Source organism: Somniosus microcephalus, chromosome 4, assembly GCF_052327205.1.
Source record: "Somniosus microcephalus isolate GS21.2 chromosome 4, FLI_Smic_1.0, whole genome shotgun sequence".
NCBI lineage: Eukaryota > Metazoa > Chordata > Chondrichthyes > Squaliformes > Somniosidae > Somniosus > Somniosus microcephalus.
This window is the reverse complement of record NC_140990.1, coordinates 30,913,636-30,932,748: the sequence shown is the minus strand read 5'-3', so window position 1 is coordinate 30,932,748 and position 19,113 is coordinate 30,913,636. Positions and strand designations below refer to the sequence as shown.

Genomic DNA, 19,113 nt, shown 5'->3' with positions numbered 1-19,113 from the left:
GCACTTGTGCACTAACAATGACAATAAAAGTTGATTTGATTTTGATTTGATTTGAAAATGGCTGGAAAAGAATCTGGACACCAAATCCCGGGACCACTTACATTGTGACACCAAATCCAGGGACCACTTACATTGTGACACCAAATCCAGGGACCACTTACATTGTGACACCAAATCCAGGGACCACTTACACTGAGACGACAAATGGAAATAAGAGAGCCTCAGTGTGGAGAATGGTCATGGTGGTGAAACCTGCTTTAATGAGGGCGAAAGGCGGGTAATGGATGAAGATATGACGGTGCAATCAGATGGTGACAGGTTATTTTCAGAAGCACTTTTCAGGCAGGCTGATGATTGGATGTAACCAGCCCAACACCTGGATCTGCTTGTTCTTGTCCCCAGATCCCAAAGTCTAATGTCCCTGATGTCTTTTTCTGTGACAACTGCAGAGATGTGAAAGAAGAGAAAAAAATCAGGCTCCAGCCAGAAAGAATGTTCCTTAAATGAACTATTCATGAGGCTGTTTTGTGACTCATCTGTGTGAGGTTAAAAAACATGAAATGAAAAAAGATGTTGTTAATAGTGGTTTCGAACCCTAATCACTAAATCCTAAGCCTAACCTCCAATTGACTACCCCCAGCCACTAACCCTAATCCTAACCAATAACTCAGGAAAGGTCCCGGCAGATTGGAAAACTGCTTATGTAACGCCCTTATTTAAGAAGGGAAGTAGACAAAAGGCTGGAAACTATAGACCAGTTAGCCTAACATCTGTGGTTGGTAAAATGTTGGAGTCCATTATTAAGGAAACAGTAACAGGGCATTTGGATAAACATAATTTAATAGGACAGAGTCAGCATGGTTTTGTGAAGGGGAAGTCATGTTTGACAAATTTGCTCGAATTTTTTGAGGACGTAACATACAGGGTGGATAGGGAGGAACCAGTGGATGTGGTGTATTTGGACTTCCAAAAGGCATTTGACAAGGTGCCACACAAAAGATTACTGATCAAGATAAAAAATCACATGATTGGGGGTAATATACTGGCATGGGCGGAAGATTGGCTATCTAACAGAAAACAAAGAGTTGGGATAAATGGTTCATTCTCGGGCTGGCAATCAGTAGCTAGTGGTGTTCCGCAGGGGTCAGTGCTGGGACCCCAACTCTTTACAATCTATATAAATGATTTGGAGGAAGGGACCGAGTGCAACATATCCAAGTTTGCCGATGATACAGAGATGGGAGGGAATGCAGTGAGTGAGGAGGATGTAAAAAACCTGCAAAAGGACATAGGCAGGCTAAGTGAGTGGGCAGAGACTTGGCAGATGAAATATAATACTGGAAAGTGTGAGGTTATGCACTTTGGCGGAAAAAATCAAAGACCAATTATCTAAATGGAGAAAAACTGCAAAGTGCTACAGTACAAAGGGATCTGGGGGTCCTGGTGCATGAAACACAAAAAGTTAGTATGCAGGTGCAGCAGGTGATCAGGAAGGCCAATGGAATCTTGGCTTTTATTGCGAGGGGGATGGAGTATAAAAACAGGGAAATCTTGCTGCAGTTATACAGGGTATTGGTGAGGCCACACCTGGAATACTGCGTGCAATTTTGGTTTCCATATTTAAGAAAAGATATACTTGCTCTCAAGGCGGTTCAGAGAAGATTCACTCGGTTGATTCCGGAGATGAGGGGGTTGACGTATGAGGAAAGGTTGAGTAGGTTGGGACTCTACTCATTGGAGTTCAGAAGAATGAGAGGCGATCTTATCAAAACATATAAGATTGTGAGGGGGCTTGATCGGGTGGATGCGGTGAGGATGTTTCCACTGATGGGTGAGATTAGAACTAGGGGGCATAATCTTAGAATAAGGGGCTGCCCTTTCAAAACTGAGATGAGGAGAAACTTCTTCACTCGGAGGGTAGTAAATCTATGGAATTTGCTACCCCAGAGAGCTGTGGAAGCAGATAAGGGAATTAGGGGTTATGGGGAGAGGGCAGGGAAGTGGACGTGATTCTAGATTCAGATCAGCCATGATCCTATTGAATGGTGGAGCAGGCCCGAGGGGCCGTATGGCCTACTCCTGCTCCTACTTCTTATGTTCTTATGTTCAAAGCGCACGCGCAGCCTCTCCCGTGCGCGCGTTCAACCTCTGAACCTCTTCATTCAGAGGATCGGAAGTGCCGGTTTCCATCGCATGTGCAGTGCATGCAGGAAACCGGCAATTCCATTCGGCCTACGGGTGAGTACCCCGTGTGTACTCACCCGGGGAGAGCCGAATTTCTGGGCCATTGACTCTTTGATTTTCTCCTCACTCTGCACACAGCGGGTTTCTCACCATCTCTCTTGAAGGTGCTGGTAAGTGCCGGGGTTACGGTTTACATCCCACAGAATTGTAACAGAAGTGCCCCAGATTTAGGCGCCATGTACTCAGAACTGTTAAAGATCCACTCCAGAGACTTGAGCACAAAAATCCAGGTTGGCACTCCAGTGCAGTGCTGAGGGAGTGCTGCACTGTCAGAGGTGCCGTCTTTCGGATGAGATGTTAAACCGAGGCCCCGTCTGCCCTCTCAGGTGGATGTAAAAGATCCCATGGCACTATTTTGAAGAAGAGCAGGGGCGTTACCTCGGTGTCCTGGCCAATATATATCCCCCAATCAACATCACTAAAATAGATTATCTGGTCATTATCACATTGTTGTTTGTGGGAGCTTGCTGCGTGCTAACTGTAAGAAGTCACACAACACCAGGTTATCGTCCAACAGCTTTATTTGAAATCACAAGCTTGCGGAGCGCTGCTCCTTCTTCAGGTGAAGTGGAGAAATGCATAAAGACACAGCTTAAATAGTCAGAGAATCATGTCAGATGTTTACAGGTAACCTTTCCAACTGCCATTTATCACACCTCGGCAGAGAGATAATCACAGCAGTCAAAGGTGTGAATGGTGTCCAAACAGGTCAGTCAGGGAAACATTACGTCAAAGAACAATGAGGTGGGGTCACAAGGGGTCAAATATTGCAGATGCTGGGGTCTGTATGAAAAACAAAAAAACAGACAAAAAACATTTTTTTTGGCTGGAAATCACAGCAGGTCCGGCCGCATCTGTGTAGAGAGAACAAGCCAATGTCGACTCGAGTCTGGATGACCCTGCATCAGGTGGGGTTACATGTAGCGTGACATGAACCCAAGATCTCGGTTGAGGCCGTCCTCATGAGTGCGGAACTTGGCTATCAGTTTCTGCTCGACGATTTTGCGTTGTCGTGTGTCTGGAAGGCCACCTTGGAGAATGCTTACCCGAAGATCGGAGGCTGAATGTCCTTGACTGCTGAAGTGTTCCCCGACTGGGAGGGAACACTCCTGCCTGGTGATTGTTGCGCGGTGTCCGTTCATTCATTGTCGCAGTGTCTGCATGGTCTCGCCAATGTACCATGCTCCGGGGCATCCTTTCCTGCAACGTATGAGGTAGACAACGTTGGCCGAGTCACATGAGTATGTACCATGTATCTGGTGGGTGGTGTCCTCACGTGTGATGATGGTATCTGTGTTGATGATCTGGCATGTCTTGCAGAGGTTGCTGTGGCAGGGTTGTGTGGTGTCGTGGTCGCTGTTCTCCTGAAAGCTGGGTAATTTGCTGCGAACGATGGTCTGTTTGAGGTTAGGCGGCTGTTTGAAAGCGAGTAGTGGAGGCGTGGGGATGGCCTTAGCGAGGTGTTCGTCGTCATCGATGACATGTTGAAGGCTGCGAAGAACATGGCGTAGTTTCTCCGCTCCGGGGAAGTACTGGACGACGAAGGGTACTCTGTTGGTTGTGTCCCGTGTTTGTCTTCTGAGGAGGTCTATGCGATTTTTCGCTGTGGCCCGTCGGAACTGTCGATCGACGAGTCGAGCGTCATATCCCGTTCTTACAAGGGCGTCTTTCAGTGTCTGTAGGTGTCCATCGCATTCCTCCTCGTCTGAGCAGATCCTGTGTATTCGCAGGGCTTGTCCATAGGGGATGGCTTCTTTAACGTGGTTAGGGTGGAAGCTGGAGAAGTGAAGCATCGTGAGGTTGTCCGTGGGCTTGCGGTAGAGTGAAGTGCTGAGGTGTCCATCTTTGATGGAGATTCGTGTGTCCAGGAATGAGACTGATTCTGAGGAGTAGTCCATGGTGAGTTTGATGGTGGGATGGAACTTGTTGATGTTATCGCATGCTAACTGACTGGCGCATTTCCTACAATACAATAGGAGATGCAACACCTGCCCTTTTACCTCCTCCCTTCCCACCGTCCAGGGCCCCAAGCACTCCTTCCAGGTGAAACAGCAATTTCCTTGTACTCCTTTCAATTCAGTATCCTGTATTCACTGCTCACGAAAGGGTCTCCTCGACATTGGGGAGACCAAACGCAGATTGGGTGATCACTTTGCAGAACACCTCCGTTCAGTCGTCAGTGTGACCCCGAGTTTCCAGTCTCTTGTCATTTTAATTCTCCGGACCACTCCCACTCTGACCACTCTGTCCTCGGCCTCCTACACTGTTCTAATGAAGCTCAACGGAAGCTTGAGGAACAGCACCTCATCGTTCGATGAGGCACTTTACAACATTCTGGACTCAACAATAAGTTCAACAATTTCAGACCATAAACACTACTCCCATTGTTTAGTATGGCAGCTGCTGGTGATTCTGCCATTCCCATCCACACCTCCTCTAGGCCCATCCTTTGTTTCTTTACTTGTCCCATTACCATCTCCTTTTGCCTCGCACCCTCCTCCCTTTTGTCATTTACTCTCTCCGGCCTTCCCCCTATCACAGACCTTCCCCTTTGTCCTTTCCTCCCCCTTTCTCTGCCCCCGGTAAAAACCTGTTACATCTGTAGCTTTCTCCAGTTCTGATGAAGGCTCATTGCCCTGGCCCGTTGACTCTGCTCCTTTCTCCACAGAGGCTGCCTGACCTGCTGAGTCTTTCCACCATTTTCTCTCCACCCCTCCTCTCCCCCTTTCCCTGCCCCTGCACTTGCTTAAAACCTGTTACATCTCTCAATGTTTCCAGTTCTGATGAAACATAATTGAACTGAAATGTTAACTCTGTTTCTCTCTCCGCAGATGCTGCCTGAGTATTTCCAGTATTTTCTGTTCTTTTTCAAGTTTCCGGCAGCTGCAGTATTTTACTTTAGTGCAGAACTGAACCCAGCCAGAGTCAGCACTTTCAGGGGAGGAGAGGGAGGGGAACCAGTGAGTGTAGAACTGAACCCAGCCAGAGTCAGCACCTTCAGGGGAGGATAGGGAGGGGAACCAGTGAGTGTAGAACTGAACCCAGCCAGAGTCAGCACCTTCAGGGGAGGAGAGAGAGGGGAACCAGTGAGTGTAGAACTGAACCCAGCCAGAGTCAGCACCATCAGGGGAGGAGAGGGAGGAGAACCAGTGAGTGTAGAACTGAACCCAGCCAGAGTCAGCACCTTCAGGGGAGGAGAGGGAGTGGAACCAGTCAGTGTAGAACTGAACCCAGCCAGAGTCAGTACCTTCAGGGGAGGAGAGGGAGAGGAACCAGTGAGTGTAGAACTGAACCCAGCCAGAGTCAGCACCTTCAGGGGAGGAGAGGGAGGGGAACCAGTGAGTGTAGAACTGAACCCAGCCAGAGTCAGCACCTTCAGGGGAGGAGAGGGAGTGGAACCAGTCAGTGTAGAACTGAACCCAGCCAGAGTCAGTACCTTCAGGGGAGGAGAGGGAGAGGAACCAGTGAATGTAGAACTGAACCCAGCCAGAGTCAGCACCTTCAGGGGAGGAGAGGGAGGGGAACCAGTGAATGTAGAACTGAACCCAGCCAGAGACAGCACCTTCAGGGGAGGAGAGGGAGGGGAACAAGTGAGTGTAGAACTGAACCCAGCCAGAATCAGCACCTTCAGGGGAGGAGAGGGAGGGGAACCAGTGAGTGTAGAACTGAACACAGCCAGAGTCAGCACCTTCAGGGGAGGAGAGGGAGGGGAACCAGTGAGTGTAGAACTGAACCCAGCCAGAGTCAGCACCTTCAGGGGAGGAGAGGGAGGGGAACAAGTGAGTGTAGAACTGAACCCAGCCAGAATCAGCACCTTCAGGGGAGGAGAGAGAGAGAGAGGGAACCAGTGAGTGTAGAACTGAACCCAGTCAGAGTCAGCACCTTCAGGGGAGGAGAGGGGAACCAGTGAGTGTAGAACTGAACTCTGCCAGAATCAGCACCTTCAGGGGAGGAGAGGGAGGGGAACCAGTGAGTGTAGAACTGAACCCATCCAGAGTCAGCACCTTCAGGGGGGGAGAGGGAGGGGAACCAGAGAGTGTAGAACTGAACCCAGCCAGAGTCAGCACCTTCAGGGAAGGAGAGAGGGGAACCAGTGAGTGTAGAACTGAACCCAGCCAGAGTCAGCACCTTCAGGGGAGGAGAGGGGAACCAGTGAGTGTAGAACTGAACCCAGCCAGAGTCAGCACCTTCAGGGGAAGAGAGGGGAATCAATGAGTGTAGAACTGGACCCAGCCAGAGTCAGCACAGGGAGGAGGGAGAGTGTGTGGGATGGGGATTTACAGCTTTTGGGAACAAGAGAGGAATGAATGTTCCATAGAAAGTAGAATTGCCTGTTCTGAATTTCTATCCTGTACTCACAGTGATCACTTTTATAAACTCCTTTTACAGGGTATTAGAAGAGGAGGATTTGCACATAGGAAACTCAAACCAAAACATCACATCAAGATCTGACAGAGTTACTCAATACAGCAGGACCTGTATATCATCTGCATTTGAATGTGGAAGGAGAAATATTTTGACTAGTTACACAGCCTGAAAAAACATCGCAACGTTCACAGTGGGGAGAAACCATTCACGTGTCCTGTGTGTGGACGAGGCTTCAACTGATCGTCCAACCTGGAGAGACACAAGGACACCCGCACCACGGAGAAACTGTGGAAATGTGAGGACTGTGGGAAGGGATTCAATTATCCATCCCGGCTGGAAGCTCATCGATGCAGTCACACCAGGGAGAGGCCGTTCACCTGCTTTGAGTGTGGGAAGGGATTCACTCAGTTATCTGGCCTGCTGGCACACCAGCGAGTTCACACTGCAGAGAGGCCGTTCACCTGCTCCATGTGTGTTAAGAGATTCACACAGTTATCCAGCCTGCAGACACACCAGCGAGTTCACACCGGGGAGAGGAAATTCACCTGCTCCATATGTGGGAAGGGATTCACTCAGTTATCTGGCCTTCTGGCACACCAGAGAGTTCATACAGGGGAGAGGTCGTTCACCTGCTCCGTGTGTGGGAAGGGATTCACTCAGTCATCCATACTGCGGACACACCAGCGAGTTCACACTGGGGATAGGCCGTTCACCTGCTCAGAGTGTGGGAGGGGATTCGCTCAATTCAATTTCAATTTTATTTGTCACGTAACCAAATACAACAAGTGAAATCCAGTCAGTGAAATGCGTTTTTCTTAACGAGCCGAGCGCACCATGCAGCAAGGGACACTTAGCTGCTGGTACGCATGGAGCCCGCAAGGACGGCAGCCATCTTCATCGGCGCCATCACAATAGGGTCCGCCCTTGCCTCGCTCCGCCTTTCCCGCACTTCTGCTCGACAATCTTCAGCCGCCGTGCTACGGACGCCATCTACTGGGCCGACAGCGACTTTTTAATGTCCTCTCCATGGCGCTGGTGACTCTACTAGCCTGCGTGTCTCCGCCACACACCTGGCCTGCACATTACCCCTGGCTGTCCCACTTGGTGTCCTGGTAACCAGGTTCCTCTCCGGCTCCCGCTCCTTTCAAACTGTCCTCTCCAGCTCCCGCTCCTCAGTTATCCAAACTGCTGAAACACCAGCGAGTTCACAAGTGACTGCAGAGGTTGGATTCTGCTGTTAATCACATCCAGGACTGAACCATGTTCATTCTGATAGTTGGAGTTTGTTTCTGCTGATGTTAAACTCCAGCCCAGTTATAGGGGTTATTAGAATTCTGCATATAAAGCTGATTGTATTCTCGGGGCTGCAGTGTTCCTTTAAGAACCGCTGTCTGTGATCATTCCCCTTAATTCAGGGACTCTCACCAGATATTAGTTTGCAATAAAATTAACTTTTACTTCAATCCTAAATTAATCTTTGGTACCAAATCTACAATTCAGTGTCTGAACGGTTCCACTGATTAACATCTCCAATTAGAAAGTGCTGAGTAATCCTTGCTGACAATTCTTACTGACTTGCACGTTACACACAGTGGCACCTCCATTATCCACCAGAAAGAAAGGGAATGGGAATTGGTGGAGAATCGAGAATCCCCAAATGTTGCACCACCCGTCTGGTACAGCAATCCCCTCGGCACGGGAATGGAGACAGGTCTAGTCAAAGTAACGGGCTGAGTTTAATCTTTCTGGGCCTGTGGGGTTGGTTTATATCAGACAGGAGGAGATTGGTGTCAGTGACTGTGGGGTCGGTTTATATCAGACAGGAGGAGATTGGTCTCAGTGACTGGGGTTGGTTTGTATGAGACAGGAGGAGATTGGTGTCAGTGACTGGGGCTGGTTTATATCAGACAGGAGGAGATTGGTGTCAGTGACTGTGGGGTTGGTTTATATCAGACAGGAGGAGATTGGTGTCAGTGAGTGTGGGGTTGGTTTATATCAGACAGGGGAGATTGGTGTCAGTGACTGTGGGGTTGGTTTATATCAGACAGGAGGAGATTGGTGTCAGTGACTGTGGGGTTGGTTTATATCAGACAGGAGGCGATTGGTGTCAGTGAGTGTGGGGTTGGTTTATATCAGACAGGAGGAGATTGGTGTCAGTGACTGTGGGGTTGGTTTATATCAGACAGGAGGAGATTGGTGTCAGTGAGTGTGGGGTTGGTTTATATCAGACAGGAGGAGATTGGTGTCAGTGAGTGTGGGGTTGGTTTATATCAGACTGGAGGAGATTGGTGTCAGTGACTGTGGGGATGGTTTATATCAGACAGGAGGAGATTGGTGTCAGTGACTGTGGGGCTGGTTTATATCAGACAGGAGGAGATTGGTGTCAGTGACTGTGGTGTTGGTTTATATCAGACAGGAGGAGATTGGTGTCAGTGACTGTGGGGATGGTTTATATCAGACAGGAGGAGATTGGTGTCAGTGACTGTGGGGCTGGTTTATATCAGGCAGGCGGAGATTGATGTCATAGAATCACATAAATTTACGACAAAGGAGACCATTCAGCCCATCGCGTCTGTCAAGGCCGAAAAGAGCTCTCCAGCCTAATGCCACTTTCCAGCTCTTGGTCCGTAGCCCTGTAGGTTACGGCACTTCAAGTGAATATCCAGGTACTTTTTAAATGTGATGAGGGTTTCTGCCTCTACCACCCTTTCAGGCAGTGAGTTCCAGACTACCACCACCCTCTGGGTGAAAACATTTCTCAACTCCCCTCCAATCCTACTATCAATCACTTTAATTGTTTGCCCCCTGGTTATTGACTCTTCTGCTAAGGGAAATATATCCTTCCTAACCACTCAATCTAGGTCCCTCATATTTTTATTCACCTCAATTAAATCTCCCCTCAGCCTCCTCTCTTACAAAGAAAGTAACCTCAGCCTATCCAATCTTTCCTCATAGCTAAAATTCTCCAGTCCTGGCAACATCTTCGTAAATCTTTTCCGTACCCTCTCTAGTGCAATCACATGTTTCCTGTAACGTGACCAGAACTGTACGCAGTACTATAGCTGTGGCCTAACTAGTATTTTATACAGTTTAAGCATAACCTCCCTGCAGTATTCCGAATGCCTTCTTAACCACCTTATCTACCTGGTCTGCTACCTTCAGGGATCTGTGGACATGCACTCCAAGGTCCCTCTGATCTTCTGCACTTCTTAGTGTCCCACCATTTAATGTGTATTCCCTTGCCTTGTTAGCCCTCCCCAAATGCATTACCTCACAGTTCTCCGGATTGAATTCCATTTGCCACTTTTCTGCCCGCCTGACCAGTCCATTGATATCTTCCTGCAGTCTGCAGCTTCCTTCCTCATTATCAACCACATGGCCAATTTTGTATCACTTGCAAACTTCTTAATCATACCCCCTACATTGAAGTCTAAATCATTGATATATATGACAATAAGCAAGGGACCCAGTACTGAGCCCTGTGGAACCCCACTGGAAACAGCCTTCCAGTCACAAAAACACCCATTGACCATGGGCACCCATTGCTTCCTGCCACTGAGCCAATTTTGGATCCAACTTTCCCTTGGATCCCATGGGCTTTTACTTTTCTGACCAGTCTGCCATGTGGGACCTTGTCAAAAGCCTTGCTAAAATCCATATAGACTACATCAAGTGCACTACCCTCATCGACCCTCCTTGTTACCTCCTCAAAAAATTCAATCAAGTTAGTCAGACACCACCTTCCCTCAACAAATCCATGCTGACTGTCCTTGATTAATCCGTGTCTTTCTAAATGACAAATGACGATTAATACTGTCCCTCAGAATTTATTTCCAACAATTTACCCACCACCGAGGTTAGGCTGACTGGTCTGTAATTACTCGGTCTATCCCTTTCTCCCTTAAACCACAGTACAACATTAGCAGTTCTCCAGCACCTCACCTGTAGCCAGAGAGGATTGAAAAATGATGGTCAGAGCCTCTGCTATTTCCTCCCTTGCTTCTTTTAACAGCCTAGGACACATTTCATCCGGGCCTAGCGATTTATCCACTTTCAAAGATGCTAAATCCCTTAATACTTCCTCTCTCACTATGTTTGTTTCATCTAATATTTCACACTCCTCCTCCTTAACTACAATGTCTGCATCGACCCTCTCTTTTGTGAAGACAGACAGAGAGTATTCATTAAGAACCATACCGACAAGTCTTCCGCCTTCACACGCAAGCTTCCTTTTTGGTCCCTAATCGACCCTACTCTTTAGTTATCCTCTTGCTCTTTATGTATTTATAAAACATCTTTGGGTTTTCCTTGATTTTACTTGCCAATATTTTTTCATGCCCTCTCTTTACTTTCCTAATTTCCTTTTTAATTTCACCCCTGCACATTCTATACTCCTCTAGGCTTTCTGCAGTATTTAGTTCTCAGTATCTGACATAAGCTTCCCTTTTTTGCTTCATCAAACCCTGTATAGATTTGGGACTCCCACCCTTTTTCTTTGTGGGAACATATTTGCTCTGAACCCTCACTATCTCCTCCTTGAATGCCTCCCACTGCTCTGACACTGATTTACCTTCAAGTAGCTGTTTCCAGTCCACTTTTGCTAAATCACATCTCAGCTTATTAAAATTGGACTTTCCCCAATTGAGAACGTTTACTCCTGACCTAGCTTGTCCTTTTCCATAACTACGCTAAATCTAACTGAATTATGATCACTACCACCAAAACGCACTCGCACTGATACCCCTTCCACCTGACCAGCTTCATTTCCTAAAACTAAGTCCAGAACCACCCCCTTTCTTGTTGGGCTTGCTATGTACTGGTTAAAAACGTTCTGAATGCATTTTAAGAATTCTGCTCCCTCTGAACCTTTTATACTGATTCTATCCCAGTTAATGTTAGGGTCGTTGAAATATCCTACTACAGGCTGAGCGTCCAAAATCCGGAGTTCCAGACTCCGGGGCGATTGGTGGCAGGGTCATCTGGAATCCGTAAAATGTTCCGGAATCCGGACACCCTGAGGGAGGCTTACCAAAAACCGGAAGTATCGCAACCAGGGCCCAGGCATTTCCAGAATAGGAATGTGTTTCTGATGTCCGAAGTCCGGAAATATTGCAACCTGGGCTGGGGCGTTTCCTGACTTCAGACATCAAAACCCCGTTCCGAAGTCCGGAAACCACGAAAACTGGCTCGGCCTCGGTCCAGAGGTTGCCGGATTCGGGACGCTCAACTTGTATTCCTGCCCTAATGTTTTTGCACTTCTCAGAAATGTGCCTAATTATTTTCTCTTCTATCTCCCTCTGTCTATTTGGGGGTCCCAGCAGTGTAACTGCCCCTTTACGTGATGTTTGGTCTGAGCTTCCTGTCTGTAAATGCTCCACTTCTAAAACCCTGTAAAATGACTTTAGAAAGGGGTAAGAGGGAGAATGTTGCCTCATGTTCCCCTTTCCCAGCCCGGGGCAGTGAAGCTGATTTTTAGGCTCCAGCTGCTGCACAGGTTGGTTGAAAGGATCAACAGTAATGGCGGCTGCGATACCCACAAGCCCCCGCGCTCCAGCCGCCATGCTAAGTTGACGCTGACAACGCACATGCGCCACTATCGATGGAACTTTCTCAGCGCCGCACATGCTCCCCTTCACATGGTCCATCTCCGACTCTTTCCTTCATCGACTTCGCTGTCTCCATTTCTGGGGATAGGCTATCGACAAACATCCACTATAAGCCCACTGACTGCCACAGCTACCTGGACTACACGTCCTCCCACCCCACCTCCTGTAAGGACTCTATTCCATTCTCCAAGTTTCTCCATCTCCGTCGCATCTGTTCTGACGATACCATCTTCCACACGAGTGCTTTCGACATGTCTTCCTTTTTCCTCAACCGAGGATTCCCCTCTACAGTGGCTGACATTTCCTGCACTTCTGCTCTCACCCCTTCCCCTCCCTCCCAGAAACACGATAGGGTTCTCCTTGTCCTCACCTTTCACTCCACCAGCCTCCACATTCAATGGATCATCCTCCGCCATCTCCAGCGTGATCCCACTACCAAACACATCTTCCCCTCCCCTTTCAGCATTCTGAAGGGACCGTTCCCTCCGCGACACCCTGGTCCACTCCTCAATCACCCCCAACACTCACTCCCTTTTCCATGGCACCTTCCCATGCAAGCGCAGGAAATGCAACACCTACCCTTTTATATCCTCCCCACTGTCCAGGGCCCCAAACACCCCTTCCAGGTGAAACAGCGATTTACTTGTACTTCTCGCAATCTAGTATACTGTATTCGCTGCTCACGATGCGGTCTCCTCTACATTGGGGAGACCAAACGCAGATTGGGCGACCGCTTTGCAGAACACCTCCGTTCAGTCCGCAAGCGTGACCCCGAGCTTCCAGTCGCCTGTCACTTTAATTCTCCGCTCCACTCCCACTCTGATCTCGCCGTCCTCGGCCTCTTCCATTGTTCCAATGAAGCTCAACCGAAGCTCGAGAAACAGCACCTCATCTTTCCATTCGACACTTTACAGCCTTCTGGACTCAACATTGAGTTCAACAATTTCAGACCATAACCTCGGCCCCCATTTGTTTAGTATGGCAGCTGCTGGTGATTCTGCCATTCCCATCCACACCTCCTCTAGGTCCATCCTTTGTTTCTTTACTTGTCCCATTACCATCTCCTTTTGCCTCGCACCCTCCTCCCTTTTGTCAATGACTCTCTCCGGCCTTCCCCCTATCACAGACCTTCCCCTTTGTCCTTTCCTCCCCCTTTCTCTGCCTCCGGTTAAAACCTGTTACATCTGTAGCTTTCTCCAGTTCTGATGAAGGCTCATTGCCCTGACCCGTTGACTCTGCTCCTCTCTCCACAGAGGCTGCCTGACCTGCTGAGTCTTTCCACCATTTTCTCTCTTTTTCTCAGGAGGCAAAAACCTGTCTCACATTCCGGCCTCTGCTGCGCCTGCGCGCTGGGCTCGGGTCACCGTGGAAACGGCGTGGGGCCACCTGGTTATGGATCACGTGACCCCCTGACTGACGTGAGCTCGGACCAATAGGAAGAGCGGGGCGGAGGTGGGCGGAGCGAGCTGGCGGCAGGTGCTCCAACCAATGGCGGCGCAGCAAGGGGGCGGGGCCTGGTGACCAGCTCAGGTGCGCTGGGGCCGATTGTGACGCGCTGTCCCCAGGTGAGAGCAGCTCAGTCAGCACAGAGCTGGGGCTGGAATCTGGGAGAGGGGCCACAGTCAGCACAGAGCTGGGGCTGGAATCTGGGAGAGGGGCCGCAGTCAGCACAGAGCTGGGGCTGGAATCTGGGAGAGGGGCCGCAGTCAGCACAGAGCTGGGGCTGGAATCTGGGAGAGGGGCCGCAGTCAGCACAGAGCTGGGGCTGGAATCTGGGAGAGGGGCCGCAGTCAGCACAGAGCTGGGGCTGGAATCTGGGAGAGGGGCCACAGTCAGCACAGAGCTGGGGCTGGAATCTGGGAGCGGGGGGCCACGGTCAGCACAGAGCTGGGGCTGGAATCTGGGAGAGGGGGGCCACAGTCAGCACAGAGCTGGGGCTGGAATCTGGGAGAGGGGCCACAGTCAGCACAGAGCTGGGGCTGGAATCTGGGAGAGGGGGGCCACGGTCAGCACAGAGCTGGGGCTGGAATTTGGGAGAGGGGGGCCACGGTCAGCACAGAGCTGGGGCTGAAATCTGGGAGAGGGGCCGCAGTCAGCACAGAGCTGGGGCTGGAATCTGGCAGAGGGGGGCCACGGTCAGCACAGAGCTGAGGCTGGAATTTGGGAGAGGGGCCACAGTCAGCACAGAGCTGGGGCTGGAATCTGGGAGAGGGGCCACAGTCAGCACAGAGCTGGGGTTGGAATCTGGGAGAGGGGCCAGAGTCAGCGGGCCTGGCAAAGGACCAGAGCCACAGCAGCTTCACTAAAGAAGCTTATTTAAAGACAAATTTCCTGCAGTTTTAGAGACAGCCTTTGTCACTGCAATAATTCCTTTAATGTTTAATAATTAAATCAAAAGCATCAAAAAGAGAGTAGCAAAAGTAAAGACTTTCATTTATATAGCGCCATTCACGACCACCGGACGTCTCAAAGTGCTTTACAGTCAATGAAGTACTTTTTGAAGTGGAGTCACTGTTGTAATGTGGGAAACACGGCAGTCAATTTTCACTCAGCAAGCTCCCACAAACAGCAATGTGATAATGACCAGATCATCTGTTTTTGTTATGTTGGTTGAGGGATAAATATTGGCCAGGACACCGGGGATAACTCCCCTACTCTTCGAAATAGTGCCATGGGATCGTTTACATCCACCTGAGAGGGAAGACGGGGCCTCGGTTTAACTTCTCATCAGAAAGACGGCACCTCTGACAGTGCAGCACTCCCTCAGCACTGCACTGGAGTATCAGCCTAGCTTTATGTGCTCAAGTCCCTGGAGTGGGACTTGAACCCACCACCCTTTGACCCAGAGGCGAGTGTGCTACCCACTGAGCCACAGCTGACAACGTTGGTCCCTTAGAGGTAGAGACAGGAGAAATTATTGTGGTGAATAAGGAAATGGCAGAAACGTTAAACAAATATTTTGTATCTGTATTCACAGTAGAAGACACAAAAGCATACCAAAAATGGCGTGGAACCGAGGGTTTAATGAGGGTGAAGAACTTAATGTAATATAAGTACTAGAGAAACGAATGGGACTAAAAGCCGACAAATCCCCTGGACCTGACGGCCTGCATCCTAGGATTCTAAAAGAGGTGGCTGAGGAGATAGTGGATGCATTGCTTTTGATCTTCCAAAAATCCCGAGATTCTAGAATGGTCCCAGCGGATTGGAAGGTCACAAATGTAACACTGCTATTCAAGAAAGGAGGGAGAGAAAAAACAGGGAACTACAGGCCAGTTAGCCTGACATCAGTCGTTGGGAAAATGCTGGAATCCATTGTTACGGAAGTTGTATCAGGGCACTTAGAAAATCATAATATGATTAGGCAGAGTCAACATGGTTTTATGAAAGGAAAATCGTGTTTGACAAATTTATTAGAGTTTTTTGAGGATGTAACTTGCAGGGTAGATAAAGGGGAGCCAGTGGATGTAGTATATTTGGATTTCCAAAAGGTATTCGATAAGGTACCACATAAAAGATTATTACACAAGATTAGGGCTCACGGGGTTGGGGGTAATATAGTAGCATGGATAGAGGATTGGTTAACGGGCAGAAAACAGAGTAGGGATAAACAGATCTTTTTCAGGTTGGCAGGCTGTAACTAGTGGGGTGCCGCAAGGATCAGTGTTGAGGCCTCAGCTATTTACAATCTATATTAATGACCTAGATGAAGGGACCGAGTATAATGTATCCAAGTTTGCTGATGATACAAAGCTAGGTGGGACAGTAAGCTGTGAGGAGAACACAGAGTCTGCAAAGGGATATAGATAGACTAAGTGAGTGGGTAGTAAGGTGGCAGATGGAGTATAATGTGGGGAAATGTGAGGTTATTCACTTTGGTAGGAAGAATAGGAAAACAGAATATTTTTTAAATGGTGAGAAACTTTCAAATGTTGGTGTTCAGAGAGATTTGGGTGTCCTCGTGCAAGAAACACAGAAAGCTAGCATGCAGGTACAGCAAGCATTAAGGAAGGCAAATGGCATGTTGGCCTTTATTGCAAGGGGGTTGGAGTATAAGAGTAAGGAAGTCTTGCTCCAATTGTACAGGGCCTTGGTGAGACCACACCTGGAGTACTGTGCACAGTTTTGGTCTCTTTATCTAAGGAAGGATATACTTGCCTTGGAGATGGTGCAACAAAGGTTCACTAGATTGATTCCTGGGATGAGAGGGTTGTCCTATGATGAGAGATTGTGTAGATTGGGCCGATACTCTCTGGAGTTTAGAAGATTGAGAGGTGATCTCATTGAAACATTCCAGATTCTAAAGGGGATTGACAGGGTAGATGCTGAGAGGTTGTTCCCCCTGGCTGGAGTGTCCAGAACTAGGGGTCATAGTCTCAGGGTAAGGGGTCGGCCATTTAAGACTGAGATGAGGAGGAATTTCTTCACTCAGAGGGTTGTGAATCTTTGGAATTCTCTGCCCCAGTCTTTGAGTATATTCAAGGCTGAGATCGATAGATTTTTGGACTCTGGAGGAATCAAGGGATATGGCGATAGGGCGGGAAAGTGGAGTTGAGGTCAATGATCGGCCATGATCTTACTGAATGGCGGAGCAGGCTCGAGGGGCCGAATGGCCCACTCCTGCTAATTGGCTAAGGGAGAGGAGACAGTGGGTAGTGCTGAGGGATATTTTTCTGACTGGAGGGAAGTATGCAGTGGGTTCCCCCAGGGGTCGGGATTAGGACCATTGCTTTTCTTGTTATATATAACTGACCTGGACTTGGGTATAGGTGTAAAATTTTGAAGTTTGCAGATGATACAAAACTTGGCAATGTAGTAAATAGTGAACATAATAGTAGCAGACTTCAGGAGGACAGAGACAGACTGTGAAATGAGCAGACACAAGGCAGATGAAATGAAATGAGGATAAGTGTGAAGTGATGCACTTTGGGAGAAACAACAGGGAGAGGCCGTATAATCTAAATGGGACTATTTTGAGGGGGTGCAAGAGCAGAGGGACCTGGGGGTCCATATTCACAAATCTTTGAAAGTGCCACGGCAAGTTGGTGAGGCGGTTCAGAAAGCGTATGGGGTAATTGGCTTTGCAAATAGGGCCATTGAATACAAAAACAAGGAAGTTACACTAAACTTTATAAATCACTAGTTAGGAACATAGGATAGGAGGAGGCCATTCAGCCCCTCGAGCCTGCTCCGCCATTCAATAAGATCATAGCTGATCTTGGGCTCAAAGCCAGTTCCCAGCCCGCTCCCCATAATCCTTCACTCCCTTATGTTGCAAAAATCTGTCTATCTCCACCTTAAATATATTTAATGACTCCGCCTCCACAGCTCTCTGGGGCAGAGAATTCCACAGACTTACCATCCTCTGAGAGAAGAAATTCCTCCTCATCTCAGTTCTAAAGGGGCGACCCTTTATTCTGAAACTATGCCCCCGAGTTCTAGATTCCCCCATGTGGGGAAACATCCTCTCTGCATCTACCCTGTCAAGCTCCCTCAATATCTTATATGTTTCAATAAGATCACCTCTCATTCTTCTGAATTCCAGTGAGTATAGGCCCAGCCTGCTCAACCTTTCCTCATAAGTCAAACCCCTCATCTCTGGAATTAACCTAGTGAATCGTCTCTGAACTGCGTCCAATGCAAGTATATCCTTCCTTAAATAAGGAGACCAAAACTGTACGCAGTACTCAAGGTGTGGTCTCACCAATACCTTGTACAGTTGTAGCAGGACTTCCCTGCTTTTATACTCCAACCCCTTTGAAATAAAGGCTAACATCCCAATTGCCTTTTTGATTACTTGCTGTACCTGCATGGTAACTTTTTGTGTTTCATGCATAAGGACCCCCAGGTCCCTCTGAACTGTAGCATTTTGTAATCTCTCTCCATTTAAATAATAATTTGCTTTTTTATTTTTCCTGCCAAAGTGTATAACCTCGCACTTTCCCACATTATACTCCATCTGCCAAATGTTTGCCCACTCACTTAGCTTGTCTATATCCCTTTGCAGGTTCTTTGAGTCCTCTGCACAACTTGCTTTCCCACCCATCTTTGTATCAGGACAGGAGGAGGCCATTCAGCCCTTCGAGCCTGTTCCGCCATTCAATGAGATCATGGCTGATCTGTGACCTAACTCCATACACCAGTCTTTGGCCCATATCCCTTAATACCTTTGGGTAACAAAAACCTATCAATCTCAGATTTAAAATTAACAATTGATCTTGCATCAATTGCCGTTTGCGGAAGAGAGTTCCAAACTTCTACCACCCTTTGTGTGTAGAAGTGTTTCCTAATTTCACTCCTGAAAGGTCTGGCTCCAATTTTTAGACTATGTCCCCAGTCCTAGAATCCCCAACCAACAGAAATAGTTTCTCTCTATCTACCCTATCTGTTCCCCTTAATATCCTGAAAACTTCGATCAGATCACACCTTAACCTTCTAAATTCTAGGGAATACAACCCTAATTTGTGTAATCTCTCCTCATAATTTAACACTTGAAGTCCGGGTATCATTCTGGTAAACCTACGCTGCACTCCCTCCAAGGCCAATATATCCTTCCTAAGGTGTGGTGCCCAGAACTGCTCACAGTACTCCAGGTGTGGTCTAACCAGGGTTTTGTACAGCTGCAGGGTTTTGGCCTCAGCTGGAGTCTTGTGTACAGTTCTGGGCACCACACTTTCGGAAAGATGTCAAGGCCTTGGAGAGGGTACAGAGGAGGTTGACCAGGATGGTACCAGGGATGAGGGACTTCAGTTATGTGGAGAGACTGGAGAAGCTGGGATTGTTCCCCTTAGAGCAGAGAAGGTTAAGAGGAGACCTAATAGAGTGTTCAAAATGATGAGGGGTTTTGATCAAGCATGTAGGGAGAAACTGTTCACTCTGGCAAGTGGGTCGGTAA

General features: G+C 48.4%; 1 pseudogene; it reads left to right on the top strand.

Annotated features, from left to right (window-relative positions):
- The first annotated feature begins 233 nt into the window (after positions 1–233).
- Positions 234–19,113, top strand: part of LOC147118541 (uncharacterized) — a 62,821-nt pseudogene continuing 43,941 nt past the window's right edge.